This window comes from Chinchilla lanigera, unplaced genomic scaffold, assembly GCF_000276665.1.
Source record: "Chinchilla lanigera isolate Chin_1 unplaced genomic scaffold, ChiLan1.0 scaffold00031, whole genome shotgun sequence".
NCBI classification, from domain to species: Eukaryota; Metazoa; Chordata; class Mammalia; order Rodentia; family Chinchillidae; genus Chinchilla; species Chinchilla lanigera.
Genome location: NW_004955432.1, coordinates 702606 through 726038, shown reverse-complemented (window position 1 = coordinate 726038; position 23433 = coordinate 702606). Strand labels below are relative to the sequence as shown.

The following is a 23433-nucleotide window of genomic DNA, read 5'->3' as shown; positions in this document are numbered from 1 at the left end:
GCTCCGGGCAGCGATTGGCCCGGTTCGCTGTTGTTGAAACTTTTTTCAGCGCGCGGAGGGGGCGGGGCGGTGCGCGGCCCGGAGGGCGGCTCCGCCCACTCTTAAGGGCGCGCTGCCGGCCCAGCGCAGCGCCGCCGCAGCTGTTCAGTCCGGCATCCGCTGGCCTCTCTGTTCCGCTCTTTTTACTCTGTGTTTTTTAGGCGACGGAGTGTTATTCGTTCTCCTGGATCTCCCCAGTCCGTTACTTCGACGGGAGCCAGAAGTCTGTTCATTTTCCGGGTTTGATCATCACTGCAGGCTAGCGAGCGCCGGGGGAAGGGAAGAACTTGGCACACGGGAGCCGTGAGGAGCAGCAGCACACGTTCCAGCCTCAGAGCGGTGAGACCCTTACACACGCGCGCACGCGCACACGCCCCCCCTCCTTCACCCACGGCCGGCGTCGCCTGCAAATCTCTTTCCTGGCAATACGCTTCATAACACAGGGATGAAAAACACCAGTGGCACTCACCTGGGGGCAGCGTGGGGCAGCACCCCGTGGCCGCAGGCGCAGAGGGGAAGGAGACCCCTGGAGCCGGCATCCCAGCTGCCTCCGCCAGGCGCGAGGAGTAGGGGCGGCCTCGCCAGTAGACGCGACCTTAACTGCGGCACGGAACAGCCTGTCAAAAACTGGCGCTCTTTTCCCTCCTCTTTCCGTGGAAAGACTATCAACTCCATCTGTCACAAAACCGAGGCCGAGGAGTCTCCTCCCTAAGGCGGAGGGAGCCATGCTCCCCAGTCCAGGCCGGGTGCCCGGCGGCAGAAGTGCCCAGAGGACTCTGCCGGCCCACCCCACACGGCCTGGCCTGGGGAGGGCACGGTCTTGCCCTGACCTGAGTGGCAAAACACAAACAGTATCAGTCTACACTTAAGATTTAATAAGAAGCCTGTAACTTAATTTGGTGGAGGTGGGGGGTGGGTGGTCTGGAGTTGTCATCTCCATCCTGCCAGGAAGGTTTGGGAGCTCTGTCACACAGGAAGGCTAGGGTCCTTCACCTGTAAAGTGCAAGGTTGGAGTGGTCACTTTACTCACGAGGAGCCAAGGAAGAAGCGTAGTGATCACTCGTCGAGTCCATGTTGACTGAGTGCCTTCAGCCCAGTAGATCTCAAAACAGCCAGTATAGAACATCTGGAGCCCTTGCTGAGATCCAGATTGCTGGCCCCTGGGGTCTACGATTGGATAAAAACCTGGGCATCTGCATTTCTAACAAGTGGTCAGGTACTGCGCTGCTGTTTGTCAGGCACCATAGGTAGAGAACCGTACTCCCCAGGTGAACATGGTTTTTATTTATTTATCTGTGAAACTTAGGCCACCTTGGCCCTGACACAGCTCTCAGTGGATGTCAGGGAGCCCCAGAGCCCTGCCTGCTCTGGGGAGCTCTGTGCTTCTTGTTGGCCTTAGCCTTGAAGGCCAGAGGGCCTGTTGGGCTGAGGGAGGCTGGGTTATTCCCACCCACTCACCATAGGTGGCTGCTGCTGCTTCTCCTTCTTCTCCTTCTCCTTCTCCTTCTTCTTCTTCTCCTTCTCCTCTTCCTCCTCCTTCTTCTTCTTCATTTTACATACAAAAAAAACCCCAAAACCAGAAAACTTCTAGGCCACAATTCTCACTTGGTAACTATCCCATTTCTATGAAAACTCTACTTTATTCTGTCTTTCTGTTTTCTGTTCCATTTATTGTTCTCATTTCATCTACCTATTTCCTTAAGGTAACCAAGGGCCATTTTGGTCAAAATCTGGCTGTACCCAATTGCTGCTCTTCAGTCACCATCTTATTTAACTTTCAGCAGCATTCCATGTGACTGATCATTTTCTTCAAAATATTTTTAGAATACCATTTGGCTTCTGGAAATTGACACTCCCCTGTTCTTCTTTTACTCTCTGGCAGCCCCTTTCCTAACTTTTCTCCTTCAGTGAGTTCATACAGTGCCTTGGCTTTAATTATAACACCTACTCGGACATTTTCAACTTTAATCTTTTTCAGACTTACATTTGTATGTATTCATTTAGTGGTTAAAAAAAACCGCTAAGTTCAGCCTACTCTAAGAGCCCTTCTAGTTTTTTCACCCCACACCTGTTGGTTTCTGTGTCAGACACTCTCCAAAATTGGTCCCCATCAATTTTCTCCCCTATTTATATCAGTGCTACTTAGACAAAGACGAATATGCCAGTCCTCTTCCCTGGATCTTGGGCAGGCCTTAGTGACTGGCCAGTAAGATCTGGTAAAAGCCAGTGACGTTCTGGAGGCTTCATTGCTAGATCATTCAATACCTTCCAGTCAGTACTGGGACCTCTTGCAGTGCTTTTTGGAAAAGCTGGTCCCATGTAAGCATCCTTTAAATCTAGTTGCCTTGGTGATGGTATTATGGGCTCCCAGTGGCCCAGCTGAAGAATGGAGCACAGTCTGGCTTAGTATGAGCCCTTCAGTCTGACCTTCTTGAGGCTTCCATACCTTGAGCAGGTGTAAGCATTCCATTTAGAGAACAGCTCCCAGTTGCTTCAGCCTTATGAATGAAGAAGGTATGGAACTATCTTGGATATCCAGTCCAACCAAGCCTTCCGATGACTCTAGTTCAGCTGCCATCTCTTGAGAACACTTGATAAAAACTCCAACTGAGGGTCAGGATAAGGGCTGACAAGGGAAGCATCAAGGTGCAAAGCTGAAGGAGGCACTTGTACTCTCCTAGGTCCTGTGCTACAGGGGTACCCACATAAGTACCTCCTTAAATGTCATGCTCTAGACTCTTCACTCATCTCTTCTTAGTTTTGACTTTGCCATGAGCAAGAGCAGCAAAGTTTATTCCAAAGAATCATGAAGAATAACAAAGAATGTTGTTTTGAGCCAGTAAGTCTTGAGTTGGTTGATTATGCAATGGTAGTTGAACAGTGCTTTCTATTTATCCAGTTGCTTAGGTAAAGTATGCCATGAACTACTGTAGTTGGCTTCAGCAGTAGTTGGCTTCACCAGTAGTTGGCTTCACTGTAGTTGGCTTTGTTTACATACAGTTGATGGTCAATTGTAGTCAGATGAAGCATCAGAACTTCTTTGTTGTTTTCTAAGTCAGCTAACTCAATTGGTCCAAATCATTTGTATTACAGAAAAGGAAAGAAAACCTGCAAGCAGAGGAAGGCATCCTTTAAATCTAGACATGTAAACCAGGTGGCATCTGGAGGTAAAAGTCCAGAAAGGGACAGCATGAAGATCCTGTACTGGCTGGTAATCCCATTGGGCTTTCTTTCAGGAAGAGAGGAGTGCTCCAAGATGATTAACAGTCTATCAGGATCCCAAAGTGATGTACGGCTGGATGCCTGTTTGTGCTTCTCGTGACATCTGACATCAGTGGGGGTTACAGTGAGGTGGCATGGTTGATGGGCAGGCCTAGAGGCAATTCTTTGGCTCATTCATCTGGGAGGAGAGTTTTCAGAATTTCAGGATTGTCATTATCTGTCTCAGGCTGCTGCCGGCATCGTCTTCCTCATGGGGAACAGTCAAAGTTGAAAGGGCAGAGTTAAATGAGAGGGAGGCTGTCTAGCTTGGCAAAGTAGACTATTGCTTCTAACTTGAAAAGGGGGTTCTTCCCAGAAGTGGTATGGGGACTGGCTTACACAGGAGATGTCCTCCTAGTTTGCAAGTTTGTGCCTGGCAGAAGGGGCAAGAGACAAGAGTCCTAGTTGCCCGGATGATATTACTGTGGGCTCCTGGTAGCCCAGCTGAAGAAAGGAGCCTGGTTTGGCTTAGTCAGAGCCCATCAGATCAGTGAAAGGGTTGTCATTTGATCCAGGTTGAAGCTTTGGAGAATTCTTATCTTTTAATCTGAATGGGCATTTATTTTTTAGTGTCCATAGTGCTTATATCAGGCTTCTGGGTAACAGTGGTAACTTTTAACATATTGATGGGCTTTTTGTTTCCCCTCTTTGAGGTCTTTGAGAAGCACTTGACTGATTTTAGTTTTCTAGGCAGGGCAGCCTTTGAGAAAGGCCATGGCAACTCATTTGACAGGGCTGACAGTCCAATTTTTATGCAGTCAAAATGTGGAATGCATAAGGCATTGCTGATAGTCATCTCAAGTGGACATTAGATGATACCATCTGACCAGGATAGAAGTGAAAGGCTCCTGAGGGAGGGCCTCTGTGGCCGAATGCAGGCAATGGCTAGCTGGAACTGGTTCAGTTGGCTGGCAGTAAATGAGTCGGGAGCAGGGAGTGAAGCCATAGGTGTTGGCAGCAGCTGTGGCAGCCAACGGGGGGAGCAAGGCGAAATTCTCAGGAAGAATGGACCTCTTTTTTCCTGTTTTTTTTTTTTTCTTTCTTTGAGGTGTAGGGAGTGGCTTGGTTTCACTTTTAATTCCATAATCTCAGAAAAGCCCTTTATCCTGCAGTCAGGGACTATGGGTTTCGACTGATTAGTTTCCATCTCTGACTTTCTATGTGTGTGTTGTGTACCCTTGAACAATGGTGCAACAGACAAAGGGTGGGTGCCCCTCAGAGAGAGAGAGAGAGAGAGAGAAACCATTCAGGTGCCTGCCTGGCCATGGCCCTCAGAGGGATTTAGGCATGACTTAGCTAAGGAGGATGTGAGGCCTCTATTATGCCATACGTCAATTACCACAGAACTGCAGGTGAGGGCCCAGTCAGTCACCATGACCAGTGTTTCCCTGTCTTGGTGCACAGATAGAACAGCCTACACTGTCTGTTCCATTCACTCATTCATTCAACAAGCACTCAGAGGTTAAAACATTCCAGCCCCCTTCTCTCAAGGGTGGTCCTGACTAACAAAAGGTGATCAGACTCTCCTGCTCGAGCTGAGCGGGACTCACAGACAGACCTACTGGAGTACCCTCGGGCGTCTTACCTGAATCAGGCAGGCAGGCAGGCAGACAAATTGTGTCTTCCTCCCTTGGGGTCCGATGTGAACTAATTGAGTGGGGAGCCAAGAATTGTCCTCCAAGGGGACCTCTGAAGGGACTCAAGAAATCTCAAGGGCACGCCTTTCCATCAGGACCTGGAGAGGTCCTTTTTCTGTCCTTGAGGGCCAGGACTGGTGACCAGGGTCAGCATGGCTAGTCTTCCTGGCTGACATACCAGATGCTATGGCAACAGAAACACCTAAACGACACCCAAGATTTGGAGGCAGATTTATTTAATGTTGGGTGAGCACTGACAGGGAATCAACTGTTCCTCAGAATGTAAGGCCTTAAAGGCCCAGAGAGGGAGTTTTTTATGGGGTCTGCAAGGGGGAATACAAAGGCAGAGTACTTGGCTGTTTTGGTTCTTACAGTATGCATCATAGTGACCAGCTGTGCATCACAGTGACCAGCCACTTCTAAGACACAGAAGCAACCAGAACTGGAACAATAATTGTTACCTGGGCAACTGAAATATTCTGGCTAGGGAGGTATTTAATGCTACATGAGAAGTTGAAGAATATGAAATAGTTCTGAGGTTTTAATATATGAGAAACTGTTTTCAGAAGGGTTGAGTGATTCTGTGGAATAATGAAAGATTCAGATGATGAATGCTAGTTACCTCCTGAAGCTCAGCAGTATGGCAGACATGAAGTAGGAGGAGGCAGGTTCCTGACCTCCAGGGACTTAGCAGTATGGCAGCTGGCTGTTTGGGACTATCTGGAACTCTTAACACTTAGTTTGTCTTATGTCACAAGCATCCACACCCTTGTTTTGTTTATTCATTTTTGTAGGACCATAAAATATTAATATTTTAGTTTGAAGCAGATACTCAGTAGAATCCATGCCATTTCTACTATAGAATTATAGAATTCTATATACCTCTTTCTTCCCCAAAGTCTTATTGTTTGTCTCTTGCTTTCCTTAGAGAAATTAATTCTTGGGGACAGAGTTGAAGGTTGGCAACTCCACATGTAAGGAACTCCTATTCACGCACAGCAAAGTTGGGTCATTTCCCCAACTGAAGATCTTGAGCCTTCTCCTAAACATCACAAGGGTCATCTCCATGTCCTTGAGTTCTATTCATTCTAAGAAAATGTCTTTCACATTCACACTTCCTGTTTTCTTACTTTCCTGGTTTCTTTGAAGTTTTTATCATTGCTGAATACTAGATGTTTTCCAACTCTTCCTCCAAACCAGATATCCTAAAGGAGGACGCATCTCAGAAGCACTTGGGAGTTTTTCAAAATATGTATACTTGTACTAACTCTAATTATGCTTGAATTTTTCCCCATGGACCAAGGAATGTATATTTTCTGGTAAAAACATCTGTTTAGTTACTTTCTCATTGCTGCAACACAATACCAGACACCCACAACTATAGGAGGAAGGGTTTATTTTGGCTCACAGTTTGAAGAGGTTTCAGTCGATAGTTTCTGGCTCCAAAGCAGTCCAGCATGGCAGAGGGACACTGGAAAGGAGAAAAAGTCCATGGTATGGCAGGCAGGAAGCAGAGAGAGATCAGAGAGGAGGAAAGGAGTTAGGGCCCTTCCAGGCCACACCACAGTGACCACCTCCTCTAACCAGGCTTTACCTCCCAACATCACATTTTGATATGAACTCATTCCTGGAGTAATCTATGAATATCATGCCCCATGATCCAGTCACCCCCCTGAAAGCCCCTCCTGTGAGCACATGTGGCTTTGGAGGGGGCATCTAGATATAAACCATAACAAAATACAAAGGTATATCCCTGTTTAAATCATCTTCCTATGGTTCTGAACTTTCAGGTCTCATAGACTAGTTCATTTTTTAAAAGTTAGAGTTATCTTTGAAAAAAGCTGCTATCTTTTTATTTTATAAGTAGTAACAAGTAAGCACCAAATAAAATTTTTAAAAACCTCTTACTATTACCTATTGACTTTAGTGTTCTGTTAAGGAAATGTGACGCTTCTAAGGTAGGGAAAGAATAACTAGAGAACAAAAGCCTCTATAGTGAATTAATTTGTATATTTAAAGAATTGACTATATTGTCCTATTTTTTTCCTCATTTCAACATATACACTTCCTATATAGGGGACACTTGAGGAAGTTTTGCAGCTTCCAGTGGTATTTTGGAATTATTACTTGAAATTCTCTTCAATGCTGCTGTTAAATGTGTCTGACCAAAGCACTGTTCCACTTAATGGTTTGCAGTTACTCTTCAAGAAAAAGTCCTAGGTCATTATGAAACATCATATTTAGAAGGCCAATTTCAAATACTCAAGCCCATTTATTCCTGCTTGTACTCCCAAGCACAAACACACATGTAGACATATACATACACTCAGATGGAGAGCATACATTCATATACATATGCATGTACTTACATGTGTACACTGTTACATTCACATATCTAGGCATATCTAGGCATACACGTGTGTGCATATACGCAGACAAGCATACATACTCATCCATCTCCGCACCTTCATTCTGACCTTCATCTATTTATTTGGGGCCTTTGGCATGTTCGTCTCTAGCAGACTCCTGCTTTTTGGGAGAGAGAGTTCCTCTTTAGACACTTCACTCCTGGGTAACACGTGTAACCGCAATACCTTCCTCTCTATGTGCACAAACCTTGTTCTCACCCAGAGAGCAAACAGTGCCGACAGTTGGGCTACACAGATTCACTCAAGTGAAGGCTGTGCACTGCTGTTCAGCCATCCCTGATCGGATACATGCAGATGTGACGGGAAGCACTTGGTTATTTTTAAAGAGCAACATCAACCTAATGATAAACCTTGGGGCTTCCCTTCCTTAAGTATCATTGTATCTTTCCAGTAATTTCTTCATTTATTTTACAGAAGTATCTGTGATAGATGGAAAAGATAATCTAGTCTTTAGCCAGAGACAACTTGAGAAGCATTGTAAGCACTGCCCTATGCATACTTGAAAAGAGAAGTGGAGGTACCAGTTACTTTGTCTGGTTTTAGAGATATGTAAGTTGTTAGGCAGCAGAACCTTCAGGATTCAGCCCTGTGTGAAGATTCAAGAAATGTAATAAAGTTTTAATTTTTCAGAGAATGTTATTAATAATGCTGGATACAATACAACAGCACCGTCTTACTGTCACCAACACAAGGGAGTGCACAAGACAGCTGCTCAGCTCCCTCCTGTCTGAGGAGCAGACCCTACACACACACGCTGCTTTGGAACTGAGGAGATGAGGCTCGCCACTGGCTTTCAACATCCTATTACAAAAGGAAATCTCCACAAAATCAGTGGGTGACCCAATTTACAGGAAACTTGACTTCCACATTTTCTGAAAAAGAGATATTAGTGAACAGGAGATTTAAGTCCCACAGTGAGTTTGCCATAGAAGGTTTCAGGCACCACATACACCCATTTTCAGTGGCTTGTAGTTAGCCACCTAATTTTTTTTTTTTTTTTTTTTTTTTTTTTTTTTTTTTTTTGGTTTTTCTCCGGTACCGGGAACCGAACTCATGACCTTACGCTTGCCAGGCAGGCGCTTTTGCCGCTGAGCTAAATCCCCAGCCCTTAGCCACCTAATTTTCTATGAAGCAATTTTTCCAAGAGAAAATTATGTGGATATCATTCCCAAACTCTCCAATACTTATACCAGTTCTATAATGAGCATGGTAGAATATTTCAAAGCAATCCCCAATCTTGTTTCCAAATCTGTATTCTCACTACTAGAATTAAGATGAAAGTTTTAAATTACTATTTCATAAATCTGGGTAAATTTTTTCTTTGTAAGAGAACAACTATCTTAAAAGTCTGCCTTTTCTCTTGCAAAGAGCAAAATAAAGACAACAGGCTTAATGGTAGTTATCAACAACAACAAAATCTATGGACAAGCTGGTATGAAATTTGTGTCTAGTTAATGCATCTTAAACAAATTGAGGGAAACATTAGAATAACATATCTTTAATGCTGAAAATTTATGTCATGAGATGTCTAGAGAAAAAACTATGATCTTTTTGATTGATAAAGATTATAAACCATCTAATTCTTTCTAGTGAAATGTGTATCCCAGGACTTTATCAAACGCATAATTGGAGAGTTCACACTCTTACTTTTTAATCTGCCTTTGTACTTTCCTGCTCATTTTTCACTGAACTTGGTTCAATTTAATCCAATAAACAGAATCCCTACTACATGTTCCTAGAAGATGAACTTACGAATGAAAAGATTCCATTTAAGGTCTTTTCTAGGTTAAAACAGAAAACCCATAGGCTGTACAGCACAACAGTTAATATAATGTAAATTGTGGACTGTAGTCAATAATAATATATCCATATTGGTACAATAATTGTAACAAATACAACAGGGGGTGGTGACGCACACCTGTAATCCTAACACTTGGGAGGCAGAGGCAGGAGGATCACCGTGAGTTCCAGGCCAGCCTGACCTACATAGTGAAACCCTGTCTCAAAAAGCAAATGAACAAAAAATTGTAACAAATGCACCTTATGAATCTAATATAAAATAAAAATAAAGGAAATGGGGAGGGCTATGGGGTTATGTTGGAATACTCTGTACCTTCCCGTCTTTGACTTTAGAGCATTATCCCTTAAAATTTTCATTTTTAATATCCTTTTTTGCCCATTAAAAAATAAGGTAAGTCCAGACATGCTGTTTGAAACCAAAAATTGTTCTCTCTGTGGTACTCATCTCCCCAAGTGATTAACTACACATGTTGACATGATCATATTTTGAATTCAGTTTCTGTCCCAGAAGTATTTGGGGAGGACCCACCTTGAGTCAAGCCTTCTGTCACACTGCAGTTTTGATCAGGGAAATTTGTGATAGGTGACTTTGTCGCATATGCTTTTACCTCATCCATAGTCATATATTTCATTGCCAAAGCCATGAACACATTCCTTTTTGGCTTCTGGTTTGTTTAAACAATTTAAATTTATTTAAAATAGGAAATGAATATAGTACAGAATGCAGAAGGCTTCAAAAGTGTATGTTTTCAGAAAGCTCCAGTCATTTTTGCACTCAGCCTCCGACATCTTCAGCACTGTTACCAGTTACTGCCTTCATTTTCAGAGGTCTTGTGTACATATACAAATATAAGTGTCTCTACAAAACAACCATATATTTGACAGTATATTTTGGACACTGACTTGTGTCACTTTATAAAGAGATGACGTATGACTTGCTTATCTTTCTCGGTGAATGCACAGTATTCCGTTTTTATATTTTATAAATGAGTTAGCTTTCCATGACAAAATACCCGAGAAAACATTCCCAGTGAGCTACATCTTCAGCCAATTTTTTCTATTTTTACTTTGCGACAGGGTCTTGCTAAGTCGCTAAATCACTTGGGCTGGGGTTGAACATGCAACCCACCTGCCTCAACCTCCCAGAGTGCTGGGATTACAAGTATGTACCACTGACTAAAAAATACTTTTCATTTTTTTAAAAAAAGGCAAATCGCATTTCTTACTAAAATGACAAATTAATTAATTCTGATAAATCCTTCCAAATTACCTTTAAAATCTTAGGATTCTCTATGGGAGATACTTCAGAAAAATTTTTTTTCCAAACATTGTGTGTTAACCACTGAATGAGAAGAATGGTACCTTCTGGACTTCTGTTAGGGGTGAAATTATCCCATCATTGATGGCCAGATCTGAAACTCACCGCTTCTCACTCTGAAATGTGTTTCCTCTCTGTATCCAACTTCAGATTTGGAGCCTTGGGTTCTCTTATGGAACCTGGGGATCTTGTGTTTTCTAAGCAACTGTCAAAAACTTAGTCTTCACATGACTTTTCTGCATCCACAACTGGTAATGTTGTCGCTGTCTGGAGGTGGCTTGTCCCCAGACCTGAGCAGTCCACCACCCCAGTGTCCCATCAGTTTGTTAGGAGAGGGGCTACTTGCCCTGGTCCTCTTCTATCTAGGGTTAGAGGTGACTTTGGGGCTATGGGGAGAGACAGAGCCATCTGGAAAGCAGAGGTTTCCTAGGGCCCAGGGCAAAGCAGTTTGGCAGTGTGATGACTACTAAACAGATCAATGATGTGATAGAATGAAGCAATGTTTTGCAGTAGGAGCTACATCTTTATTGAATTATGAATTGTATTGCTACTATCTTTCATTCATTGAACAAGTCTTGAGCATATATGAGTGCTTCAGGAACTGTTTCTGGCTTCAACAGGTCCAGCGAAGAATGCTACAAGGGAAAAACACCTGCATGGAGGGTCATTTCATCCGATGGGCCAAATCATTTTTTTCCCTGTTCTCCTGGTGAGTCTCAGAAGTAAGGGAATCCTTGTTATAAAAGTGGAGCTTATTTCTGGAAACTGCAGCCTTATCTGTACTCCATAAGCAAAAGGAGAGAACTGAATTTTTTCTAAGACCTTCGAGGTATGGGGAAGAAAAGTCTCTGAGAATCTCAAGCTTGGAGAAGCATGCAGGGGAAGCATACAGAATGGGGGAGTGCTCCTTTAAAAGCTGGTCAGCCACCGTTCTGCCTTGGGCTTGTCAGAATTGCTCCTGAGGAAGAAACAGGGAGAGAGAAACAAGTGCACATATACATTTTAAAGTAGCTCGCAACCAAGACAACACCAATTATTTAACCACAGCAAAGCAACCAGCAGCCAAACCACACTGATTATTTAACCGCATATCCAAGTGCTGAACACAGCCCTAGCCAGCCACGTTAATTTAATGTAAATATCCCCGGTAACCAGCCCAGCAGCGGGCAGGAGCTGCCGCAGGGACGGCTCCTCACCTTCCCCTGTCTCAGCTCCAGATGTCTGGGGCTGAGAAACTGGCTGCAGTCCAACCAATATTTTCCTTTTTTTGTCCTTTTAAATTTTTGTTTCTATAAAAACTGAGTCATTCCTCCTTGACTAATCTACAGTCTCGCATATGCATGCTTGCTCAGGCAGACATTTCCCTTGGTCAATTCTGCTCTCTTCCATCAATTCCCACTTTTCCGGTTCATTTCTGTCTCCTTCCTTACCTCAGCGCATTTATGCCTATTCCTGTCGTTTGTCTTTAATCATGATAGGTAAGCCTTATTCTTAGGGAGTATTTATCAGGAAGAGAACGTTCTTCTTCGCTGTTTGCAATCATACAATCCACAGTAGGTTGAAATTTACTATAAAATAGTCCCTTTCACTGAGAAATGCCCGGCCTCAGGACCCTTATGAGTCCAGACATTCAAGTCTGAAAAACTCAGTCCCAGTCTTCTGGCCCCAGGATGGCATCTGACTTGAGGTTAACTGGTCACCAGTGCCTGGCATCCAGTCTGATTCCTCCCTTTTGGGATCCAAACCAAGCAACTGAAATGAGTGTGGCATGGATTTGGCACTGGCTGAAAGGGTGGGCTGTATGCCAACACAGCAAGCTTGGCTGGAGAGAGCAACAGCTGAGGAGGACTCTGTGGACCCCAAAAGTTAAGAGTGAAGCAACTGGCAACTGGGTACTTCCCTGAAGGAAGGAAAGAGGTGCCCACTTCCTGTCTGTGGTTTTGTTTCATTTCCCACGAGGCCAGTTTCTGTCTTAGATAGTAACCCCATGAAATTGTCGCTGTATCTTCATATTAATTGCAAGTCAGCAGATAATAGGACAAGATCAGGCTCTGGCATCATTTCTCTCCTGAAAGCCCAGCTTTTCTTTGGACATCAGATCAATTTCAATATACTACTTCTGAATAAAATACCTGTCTTACATTATATGTAGAGAGGTGTCTTAGACATAATACAAGTGTAATGGGAATTTCAACTTTGAAAATGAGTCATAGAGCTGCTATATATTAAAATCTTTCACAGTGCTGTTTATGCCAAATCAGCTCCTGCCATATCTAATCAATGGTAAAACATGATGTTGATGGACAGAAGCTACTTCCCTGTTCCACTGACTTTGAGGTATTCAATGCTGTATTTTGACTTCTCCAATTCAAACTGACCAAAGTTTTAGTGGAGGAAAATTAGATGTCTCTTGGGAAGATTATGTTTGAGATGTTCTTTGAACAAGTGTGCCATTAATCCCGACATATCAATTTTATTGGGTGAAGAAATGCCCAGTGATTAGCAGAGCATGCTTCTGGGTGTGTGTGGGTCTGTCCTGGGGCTTTGGCCTCAGATTCCTCCCATTTCCTCTCTGGTGCTGCTCCCTGCTCTACTCCCAGCCTCTGTGAGCTCAGCACCCTGCTCCTTCACATGCCTCCTCCATGCTGTGCCTGCTTGGAGCCTCTGCATCTGATACTGGGCCTGCTGAAGCCATGAGCTATATCAAACCGTTCTTCTTTAAATTGTGGGTGTTGACTTTGTGTGTAAGCAGTGGCAAAACTAATGTGTACACCAAGTAATTTTATAGATATGGAGATCATGTCTGAGAATGAAAGTATCAAAAAGCACTTTTAAAAGAAGGAAGTGATTTGTCATGTCCAGTGTTGCTGAAAGATCAATTGAGATGAGGATGGAGAAGTTACTGTTTGGTAGAACAAGATTTTGTTCCTTAGTGACTAGAAAACGATAAATAAAATAATGAGGTAAAACCTGATTAGAGTGAATTAAGGAGAGAACTGAGGAGAGGGTTGAAAAAGTAAGGCCAACTTTTCAATGCATTTCCACAGAAATCTAAAAGTTCCAACCTGGGGCTTCTTGCAGAAGCTGGCATAGGTGCTGAAAACAGCCAGGACTTGGACCCCAGCCTTCCTTCCCATGGCCTAATTCAATGTCCTATGAGCATTCATTAAACCTACTGAGACTTTAGGTTCTTAGCCTGTGGAAGGAGTTAAGATCAGGAATTATTAACTGAAGAGTTGGACTTCCAGCATCATACACATATTGGCTAATTTAACCACAGAGAAGATGAGTCGTTTACCTTACTCGCTTAGTGGTGAGCCACAGCCAGCTTTAAAAACAAAAAGCATGTGATTTTGTGTACTGACTCTGTCACTGCTGATCTTCCGAGCATTGCTGATCTTCTGGTGCTGCCCTGCTCTTTAAGAGCATGAGACCCTCTAATCCTGCACAGAGCCCCTCAGGTCAGCTAAGGCAAGAGATCCCTACCCTCAACCTCAGTACATCTCAGACATGAGCTCTGAGTTGTTTCATAAATACAGAATCCAGGGCTTTGCCCAGATCTATACAGGGACACCCTTTGGCATGTGGGCCACACAATCTGCTCTGGGCACTGTCTGTACTTACTTTTGGGGACATTGGAATCTGTCAAGGAAATTTGAATGCTTGTGGATTTTTCTGATCAGATGAGTGACCAGAGGTTAGCATTTTGAGATTAATCTGGTAACAGTTGTTTGGACTGTGGATGGAAGAAAGGCAGAAGTACTGATTAAAATGAGGTTGCAGTTGACCAGGGTGAAGACTTTTAGGACATCAGGAGAGAGTAATGATAGGGAACAAAAGACAGGTTAAAAGGGATTTCTTAAATTGAAGTTGACAGTATTGACTCAGGCATGGTGGTGGATGCGGGAGCATCACAAGTTCAAGGCCAGCCTGGGTGCCCTTGTCTCAAAAACAAGTGGGGGTTGAGAGTATGGGTAATGGAAGAGCACTTGCATAACATGTTCACTTCTAGCACTACAAACCAATACAGAACAACACAGAAACGCAGAAGATGGCTCCAGGGATGGAGGCAGGCTGCTACCCTAGGCTTGTTTCTCTGCCTCCACATTCCAGGTAGAGCTTTAGTAGTCACTGTCTATGTTGTGCATCTCAAACATGAGCTTGCATTTTCAGTGCCCTCAGTCTTTCTCACTTTGGTGAACAACAACTCTCCTCTTTGTTTCTCATGACAAAGCTCCAAAGTGACTCCTGACTTCTCAATTTCTCTCATGGTCCAGTAAACCGATTTTCACCTTGAAATCAGACACAGCGAAGCCATAGGAGGAGCAGCGCCTGTAGTGTGCAGTGCCAGTTAGGTCTTGCTCACTTTGTGCTCTTCCAAGCGCCTAGCAACAGTGCGATGCCCAAAGCGGACGCTTCAGGAATGTCTGCATCACTCATTTGATAAATGAACTTGTGCTCATTGTTATATAAACTCTTTGGAAAGCATTGCTTTATTTAGTATTTTCTCCATTTTTGCCTTGAAATTTGTAGTATTTGCTGAAAAGTTGATTGGTAATCTCATAAAACTTAAATTAATGTTTATGGATTACATGGCTAGTATTCTTAAGAACGTACAGCATAGCATAAACATCGAACTCTTGCACAATCCTTTTCTGGACTTGTGCTTTTTTGAACTGGGTTCAAATCTAAACTGAGCAAGGCCACACAGGGCGTTAAAACAAAAACTATACTGTTGGAATGCACTGAAGCCCCTTGACTAGGGGAGATAGACATTGGAGGAGGTAATTTTTAAGAACCTGCTTTTTATTCTGGTCACCTGGCAAGCCAATCTAAGAAAACACATTGCACAAATATGAGTTTCAAGCTACACACATTGTCTAGATAGAAAAATAACCTCAAACATCCCATAGTGTTTTGGAAGTTACTTGCTGAATATGTCAACATACGCCCTGAAAGAAAAACTGTTGCCTAGTTTTTGGGCTCTTCTCATGTGAAGATTTCTCAAACTTTGAAATAACAAATCCTTAAAATAATTACTTGAATATAAATCATATTTTTAAACAGTCGATGGAAATACATCTTGTCCTATGGTGAGCCAGCCCTGTGCAGGACAGTTTGTAAGGGAGAAGGAATTGATTGTAAAAGGGCAGAGAAGCTAAAGAAAAAGAATGGGAGGGAAGACAAATATTTAGATTTAAGAACAGGAAAATGCCATATTAGTAAATATTTGCCTCATTTGAAATTAATGGTCTTTAAATTTTTACAACAGGGAATAATAACACTTTAATTCATTTACGGATAGTAAGGCACAGTAAGGCACACTCTGTATGTTCAAAGTGAAAAGTATCTAACATTAGTTTTTCTCAGTACCAGTGAGAGGAGAGGTAACAGCACTGCTAGTGCCACCTATTTATGGACCCACTTTGGAAAGTTCCTTTGTAGGGTCTGATGACATCGTGGGTCAAGATCCTCATCTGAGAGTACAGGAAACATGGTCACATGTCAGTTGCCAAATAAATAAACTGGAAATGTTTTGTCTCAAGCAAAGAAAGAACATCTTCATTAAATATGCAACTGATTTTGTTGTTTAAGCTGTAACTTTATTTCAGTGGCCGAAATTCCACTTTGCAAAACTCTCTCTTCCATGGACCATCGTTATGATCAGAATTAATCTTTGCTGGGCATCCGTACTTGCAGGGGCTGTCATTTGTTGAACACTCACTGGATGCTAGAGTTCCTTAAGCTGATGTGTGTGTCATATCCTTAATAATAGCCTCATTCTTCTCACTGTACAGATGGCAGGCTTGAAATGCCTAGTGCCATATAGTTGGCAAGCAAAAGAAGTCCGATTTGAAGCTAGAATCAGTCTGCCACTCAAATCTTGCCTCAACTGTGCCACATGCTCTAAAGTGCTTACTCAGAGCAGCTGTTTCTGAGAAACTAGTCTACTAGGGTTTTAAATAATCCTTCATCCTTTGCTTAATGTTGGGCAATCATTTCAGGTAACAGATGGAGAAGGTTGGAAGAACAGGCTGGCCTTGGCATCAGCATGTTGAAGCGAGCACACAACCCAGCTCTGATATCGTCGTGGTGAAGTCAGCCCTGGCATGGCACCCACTTACCAGTTGCCTCAGTGTTGTGATCTAGCCACAGTCCAGGCATCAAAGCCTGTAAGAACTGCTAAAAGAACCTGTGAAGAATAGGTAGGTGGGGAATATGCTTTCTGTGGAGTGCCAATTTTGCCTTGGATTCAGGATGGTGATTCCAACAAGGCCCCATATATGCACAGATAACCCCTTTGATTACGTAGGAAATAGGGGGAAGTAACTCCAAAATCCCTTGACACCATTTCAAATGTCTTTATTCCCAATTTTGCATATGATCTCCATGACAGTTTGAGTCATCTTGATATGTTTTGTTTTGTTTTGTTTTTCTTCTGGTACCAGGAATTGAACTCATGACCTTGCACTTGCCAGGCAGGCACTATGCTGTTGAGCTAAATCCCCAGTCCCAAGTCATCTTGATATGAATGCATAGATGTAAATATATATATATATGACACATAAAAGTGCATTGAATCCTTACATTATATCAGGTGGAACATTCCCTTTTTCTTTTCTGAATTTATTTACCACTCAGTGTTAATGGTCAGGAAGCTAACACTGTATCAGTGAGCTAGGCCAGGGTCATTTTCTCTTGGATCTGTACCTTCTTCCCCAGCCACTTAGACTTGCTCAACGTCAGGGTAGGTTTATCCTTATTGGCTGAGTCTCCCAAGCCTCTTTGTCAATTGTCTTTCTTTAGGGTTTGGCTAAGGAGAGGCACTGGAAGGAGTCAGAGTAGAAAAAAAGGCAGAAAACAAGATATTTCTCCCTCTTCTTTCCCTTGGGCAGGATGTTCAACCTCCAGTCCCCCAGAACTACCATGGTTCTTACAGGCTCTTGTGACCTTGACCCTTGAATTGCATCATTATGCCTTTTCTTTATCTCTCCAGCCTCCATCCATAGCCTGCTTTTGCCCACGTGTGGGTGGTACCATTATGCCTGGTTCAGCTTCTACCATCTATGCAAAGAACTGAATTCTGTCTTGTTTACATACCCAGAGTAGTTTCTGTTTCTCCAGTTGGACCCTGAAGGGTACAATCATGTTAGTTTTCATGTCATTCAGGAACATTTCATATAGTTATATATTACCTTTAGAGAAGATTTTGGTAAGATCTAGGTTGTATGGATGACTTTCTTTCAATTTAACAAACGCTAATATGTACCTACAACACACAAAAGAGTTGTATAGGTGAATATTTACTGTTGGTTACATAGCAAGGGTATAAAAAGTTTGAGATTATTTGACAAGTATATTTTTTCAAGTCAGTGGTCTGAGCAGTGTTAACATCAGGTTTGTTATGTGGTGGTGCCACCCAGTTACCTTTCTATTCTCAGCACCAATTCCCTCAAACAACTTTTTATTGTTTCATTGTCATCATTATTGTTTCTACTGGGTTACTTGACAGGAAATGACAGGATTATATTCAGAAAACTTGATGGTTCACATGTTTCCTCCCATCCTCAATGTAGGTAGACTAGTACTGATCCCAATGAGCCCATAAGAACTTTGCTGTAGCATTAGTTGTTGACTTGTGAGACCTGAGAGTTTAAAATACAGGTAACTGATTCTCCAGTGAGAATGAAGAAGACTTAAACTAAGCAGCAAGAGCAGCATTTTTTACTTTTTCAGAATATAACTGGTATTTCCTTTACACTGCAAAATAGCTACCCATTGCTATAATCACAAATGGGGGGCTGGGGATTTAGCTCAGTGGCACAGCGCCTGCCTGGCAAGCACGAGGTCGTGAGTTCAATTCCCGGTACCAGAAAAAAAAAAAAGGTAAAAAAAAAAATCACAAATGGACTGAGTCATCGGGCATGTTTTCATGTTTTGATTTACTAAAGGGCATGTATACAAATTCCTGTTGATATTATAAATCATGGTATTTTAAGGGATACCAAGAAATAGTTCACTTCCACTGACTAAAGTCATCTAATGACTCAGAGAGGTGAACACCAGATCTTGAAATAGCATCTCTCACCACTCTTTCCTGAAACTGCTGGAATCCTGCTTTCCAGGTAAACCTCTTTTTTAGCCTGAGAGCAGAAGAGGTAGTTGAATTATGCTTGTTGAGTTTCAGTAGTGGGTAGTAGAGAACACAGTAGTCCAATGCCGTGTCAGAGGACAGCCTGAAAAGAAGAAAAAGATGGAGGAGAAAGAGAAGAAGGGAGGAGGGAGAGAGTAACAAAGAGTCAAGGAAGAATGATGAATGAAAGCCATGGCCATTCTAGATGCTGTTGCGTGAGCTACTTCCTATTTCTCTCCACCTCCTACTCCTCCCTGCTTCCTGCTTACGGTAGGAATAGGGGCCTATTCTTCCATGGCATTAGTTCTGTGGGGATGGGTTGTAGGCCTTCAGTTTGTTTTCATGTCTTTGGTTAGATAGAAGATAAATTTAATTTTTAAAAAATTTACCTATCCTTATCCTTTTGTTCTTAGAGCGCACTTTTAATTTCAAATGTTAAGTATAAACATCATTCTTGCCTCTGATTTTCTTTTTGAAATCAGCCAAGCTTGTAGGCCAATTGGATGCCTGTTAGTTCTCTTATCCTAGTTGGATGGGTGCATAACCATTTCCAACTTCCTTTTAGGTTTGCCTTTGACTTCCTTTAGCAGTAGAAGGAACTAGGATACTTAGTCTATTTGGTTGTTTTAAAAATGGCACTTATGAATATTACACTCATTTGGTTTAAAGGATGGGCAAAATTGAATGTCTAGCAGGCCTGGGAGTTATATTTCATTCTCTCAGTAGAAATGAAATGGTAAAGCTCTGTGACTGAGATTTAAAATGGCGGTTGTAGAAGAAGGCCACACTCCTTTCTCCCTCCCTTCCTTTCTGCTTTGAAGCAGTTTCTGAATTTACTGATTTTAGAATAAAAATTAATAGTAAACAGCATTTTGAAAACAATGTGGTCTAGTTGGCATTGAGTTTAAAGCTATGTATGTTCTGTTCATGAAGGAATTTGCTATTATTCTGCAGATGTTCCTTATTTCTATCCCATGCAGGGCACAATTTTGTTCACACCCTCAGCCTCCTTTTCTCTGGCTTTAGCTCTGTCATGTCACCCACCCCCCCACCTTAAAGCAGTAAATATATCTTCAAAGAGTGTGTATGACTTTTCTTTCCCATAAACACGACTATGCCTCAGCACCAAGTTTCTGACATCCTATCTAGAAAGTCCTCTTACTTCTAGAAGATTCTCTAGAAGATTCTCTTCTCATCTTCTAGAAGATTCTTTCCAGACTCAGTGGCTTCTGTATCCTGGATTTAATTTCATAAGTGAATTGATGTGAAACTGTGTGATTTGGTTTCATGACTCCATATAAGCTTCCACCCCCTTCCCAATAATCAAATATGTATTGGATAATGAATATCTATTTTTTTCCATAGGACTTAAAATGGAGAATTCCCAAACAGTTCTTGGAATGACTACTGAACAAACAGAACAACTAAAAACCATGGCTCAGAATCAATGTTCTTATCCTTTAAAAGAATCCAAATCTTCATTTGTGAGATTTGTTGAACAGTGTAATACTAAAGTCATTTGGTTGGTTTGGATTTATCTTAGTAGTCTGAGCTCCCAAGTTATTGTCAGTTCAGCTCTTGGATAAAATCCAAACATCTTTGGTTTTAGTTACATCACTTATCTTTGAGAATATAATTAAAAATAAATTAATCCATGAATTTATTATTGATTTCTTCTTAAAGTTGACATGACCATCCATTTCTCTCACATGGTACATTCATGTAAGGATTAAACACACACACACACACACACACACACACACACACCCCTCTTCCAGGAAAGAGTCAAAGAATCACAAAACTGAAAATAGGACTTGGCTAAGTTACAGAATTTTCTGAATGATGAGGTAAGATCACGTCAATCCCTAGCAATATCCATGTCACAGTAAAGAGTCATTGCAATTATGCAGTGGTTCCATTGCTTCATTTGAGCTTTAGAATAGAGCTTTAGTGTTCTTTTTGTATTACATTAGATTTTCGTATTTTAACACATCTCACTTCCATTTTATGTACATCATTAGGTTAAGAAACATACAATATTTTAGATTATCCATATGATGAAGCACCTCTCCTCAGGTAACATGACTGATAGATGGCTTTGGAATTTACATCAACAAAATAATTTCAGGTATTTCTAAGATACTGTCTATGATGACTCTTGGATACAAATTTGAATTATTTGATATCCTCAAGATGACAGGTAAATATCTGTGTAGTTAAGTGGATATTCCTGCCAAAGAATGTATGGTTATTCCTAATGGGTGATAAAGAGAGCAAAGGAGGAAGTTATTGAAAGTTCTTTGAATACTACAAGAAAGACAGTTTTACAAATCATGAGACAGGTAGATAATTAATCCTCTTTCTCCAGGTTGAGATGAGGTTCTCTGAGATTTAAAGTTTGTCTTTGTGATCCAGGTAAGCATGTGCATTTGACTCAACATGGTTTCAAATGTCAAAGACCAACAGTCACCATTCCCTGCTGATCTCTCCTTTCTTGCAGACCGGGAAGTATTATAAATTTAAGGAAATACAGTGCACTGACAAACCTTCCTCCTGTAAGGAGTATAAGGTTTTCCAAAGGATACGTGGAACTTCACACCATGTAGATTAGAAGAAGTGGTACAGAGGTCTGGGCCAGGTAGTCAAGGTTAATAACTTGAGTGTGTATTGGAGGACATTCTTTTTTTTTTTTTTTTTTGTTTTTCTCCGGTACCGGGAACTGAACTCACGACCTTGCACTTGCCAGGCAGGTGCTTTGCCGCTGAGCTAAATCCCCAGCCCCCTGGAGGACATTCTTAGTAACGTACTTTTCCCACTAACTATTTTGTTTTCTTCCTAGAAGTATGAAAGAAGACAGATTGAGAGTACAATTTTTAGTTTGCTTCTGTAGAATGTAACTGTCTTATAGTTACTCTGTACCTTCTGGAAAATATGATCATCCTTTCAGTCTTGAGTGACATCAAAATGGAGAAGAGGGGAGGTGTGGCCCTTACAAAATCAGGATCTCGAATGCTTCCCTCATGTTCCATGCTCCAGTAGAAAAAGGACAGCACTTTTCCAAGCAGACTGTGTCTGGCAGTGACCACCAGCAAAGGAAGCCAAGGTCCATACGAAGGCAGGGTTCACTGGGAGGGGTCCCCAGAGATGAGGCTGAATGTCCAAGTAGATATAGTGGTACCTTGGTTCACAAACTTAATTCTTCCCACACTTCTAGATGTTAACCAGACTGGATGAGAATGAAATCAAATTCAATAGTTAGGTTCAATGTAGACCTTATGAGAAAATTTGATTTTGTTCTCATCCAATTCAGTTTGTGACTAGAATCATAGAATAATTAAATTTGTGAACTGAGGTGCCATTGTATCCATAAACATTCCAGTGGGAAAAGACCCTTAGGTTGACAATCCACTGAAAGTGAGACTAAAGGAGAAGAATTAGTTAAGAAATACGTCAGTTAGTTATTTCTCCAGCCTGTTTACCTCCAGCCCACAAACTTTCTTTCACTTGAACTTATATCTCATAATTTTGTCATTATGCTTCAGTTGACAAATTAAAGTTCTCTGAAGAGCCTAAAATGTTTGTATTGATACCAGGGTTCTCTTACAGGATTTTGGATTTGGATTTCAATTATTTTAAATCCATCCAAATGCCTTCTCTCTGCTGACAGCTCTATGCTGCCCACTCATGAAAAGACTCACCAGGAGAATAAATTATTTCTTCCCTTGTCAATGGTAATTTGTGTTCACTAAATTACCTCCAGATCTACTTTCCTGAGTCAAAAATAACTTCATAGTTTTTTTCCATCCATGTTTAGCTTGGAAAGATGTATGGATTTTGAAGTTAACCTCCCTCTGTTAGATGCTCAAGAATAATTAAGCTAGTTTTCGTCTTAAATCAGCCAGATGTTTCATTTTAAGATGGAACAATACATGGTTTATTTGACCCAAGTTCTTATGGAAAGACCATTGCTTTCATTCTGATAGTCCTGTTTTGTGAGAGGTAAAAATGAAAAACATCTTAAGAGAATTCTCTCCCCCTCTCCCTTGGGAACAATGCTTGGTCTCAATAGGAAACCACATTTTTTAAGAACATGAAAGTTATTACTGACTATGCTTCACAATTTGAGCAAACATTTAGGGTATGGCCATCACACTGGGATTTTACGGCAGTGTTCTCTGTACCTTTTCAGAGATTTTTCATAGTATCATGTGTCTAGATATGTTTCTGGCAAGGAATCTATTTACACTAGTTCTTTGTCATGTTAGCATTTTCTTCTAATCAGCTAGGATATTATGCTTAAGGCACCTTTCATTTTTGTCTTAAAAATGCTAATAAATGGTTAAGGGTATTTTTTACAACATGGTGAGTGTTATTTCACAAGGTTTCATTAGCCACAAATCCTCAATTCACTTTTAAGAATTCCAGATGCCCTGGTGTAGGTATTTTTGCAGCTGTTTTGTGGGAAATCATGAAAGTGCAACTCCATTTGACAAAAAGAACATATCTCATTCCTACAGGGATTGGTCTCTTTTACTGTACTTTATAGCAAAAGGGGCACTGTAAAGACAGCTGTGTTCTGCATATGTTCTCCCCATGGGCCTGAAGTTCACATAGTTAAAATATCTTCTAATTTGCAAAATGCTTTGACTTTACTTTGAGGGAAGTCTTTCTTCTAAGTTGGTTACGATACACTCCAAAGTTACATATTTCTTCCTGCCGTTGGCAGCATGGAATTGAGCCTAAGGAAATTCTGTCTGCATCTGATGACTGCTTTTGAAATGCTTTTTATTTTTCTTGGTGATTAGATTTATAAGT

At 41.7% G+C, this 23433-nt stretch overlaps 1 long non-coding RNA gene across 1 annotated transcript; it reads left to right on the top strand.

The window, feature by feature from the left end:
• The first annotated feature begins 19 nt into the window (after positions 1–19).
• Positions 20–20281, top strand: LOC102022417. Its single transcript, XR_261497.2, has 4 exons — positions 20–378; positions 11105–11193; positions 16490–16690; positions 19984–20281. It is a non-coding gene; the product is annotated as an uncharacterized LOC102022417 (long non-coding RNA).
• Positions 20282–23433: the final 3152 nt, after the last annotated feature.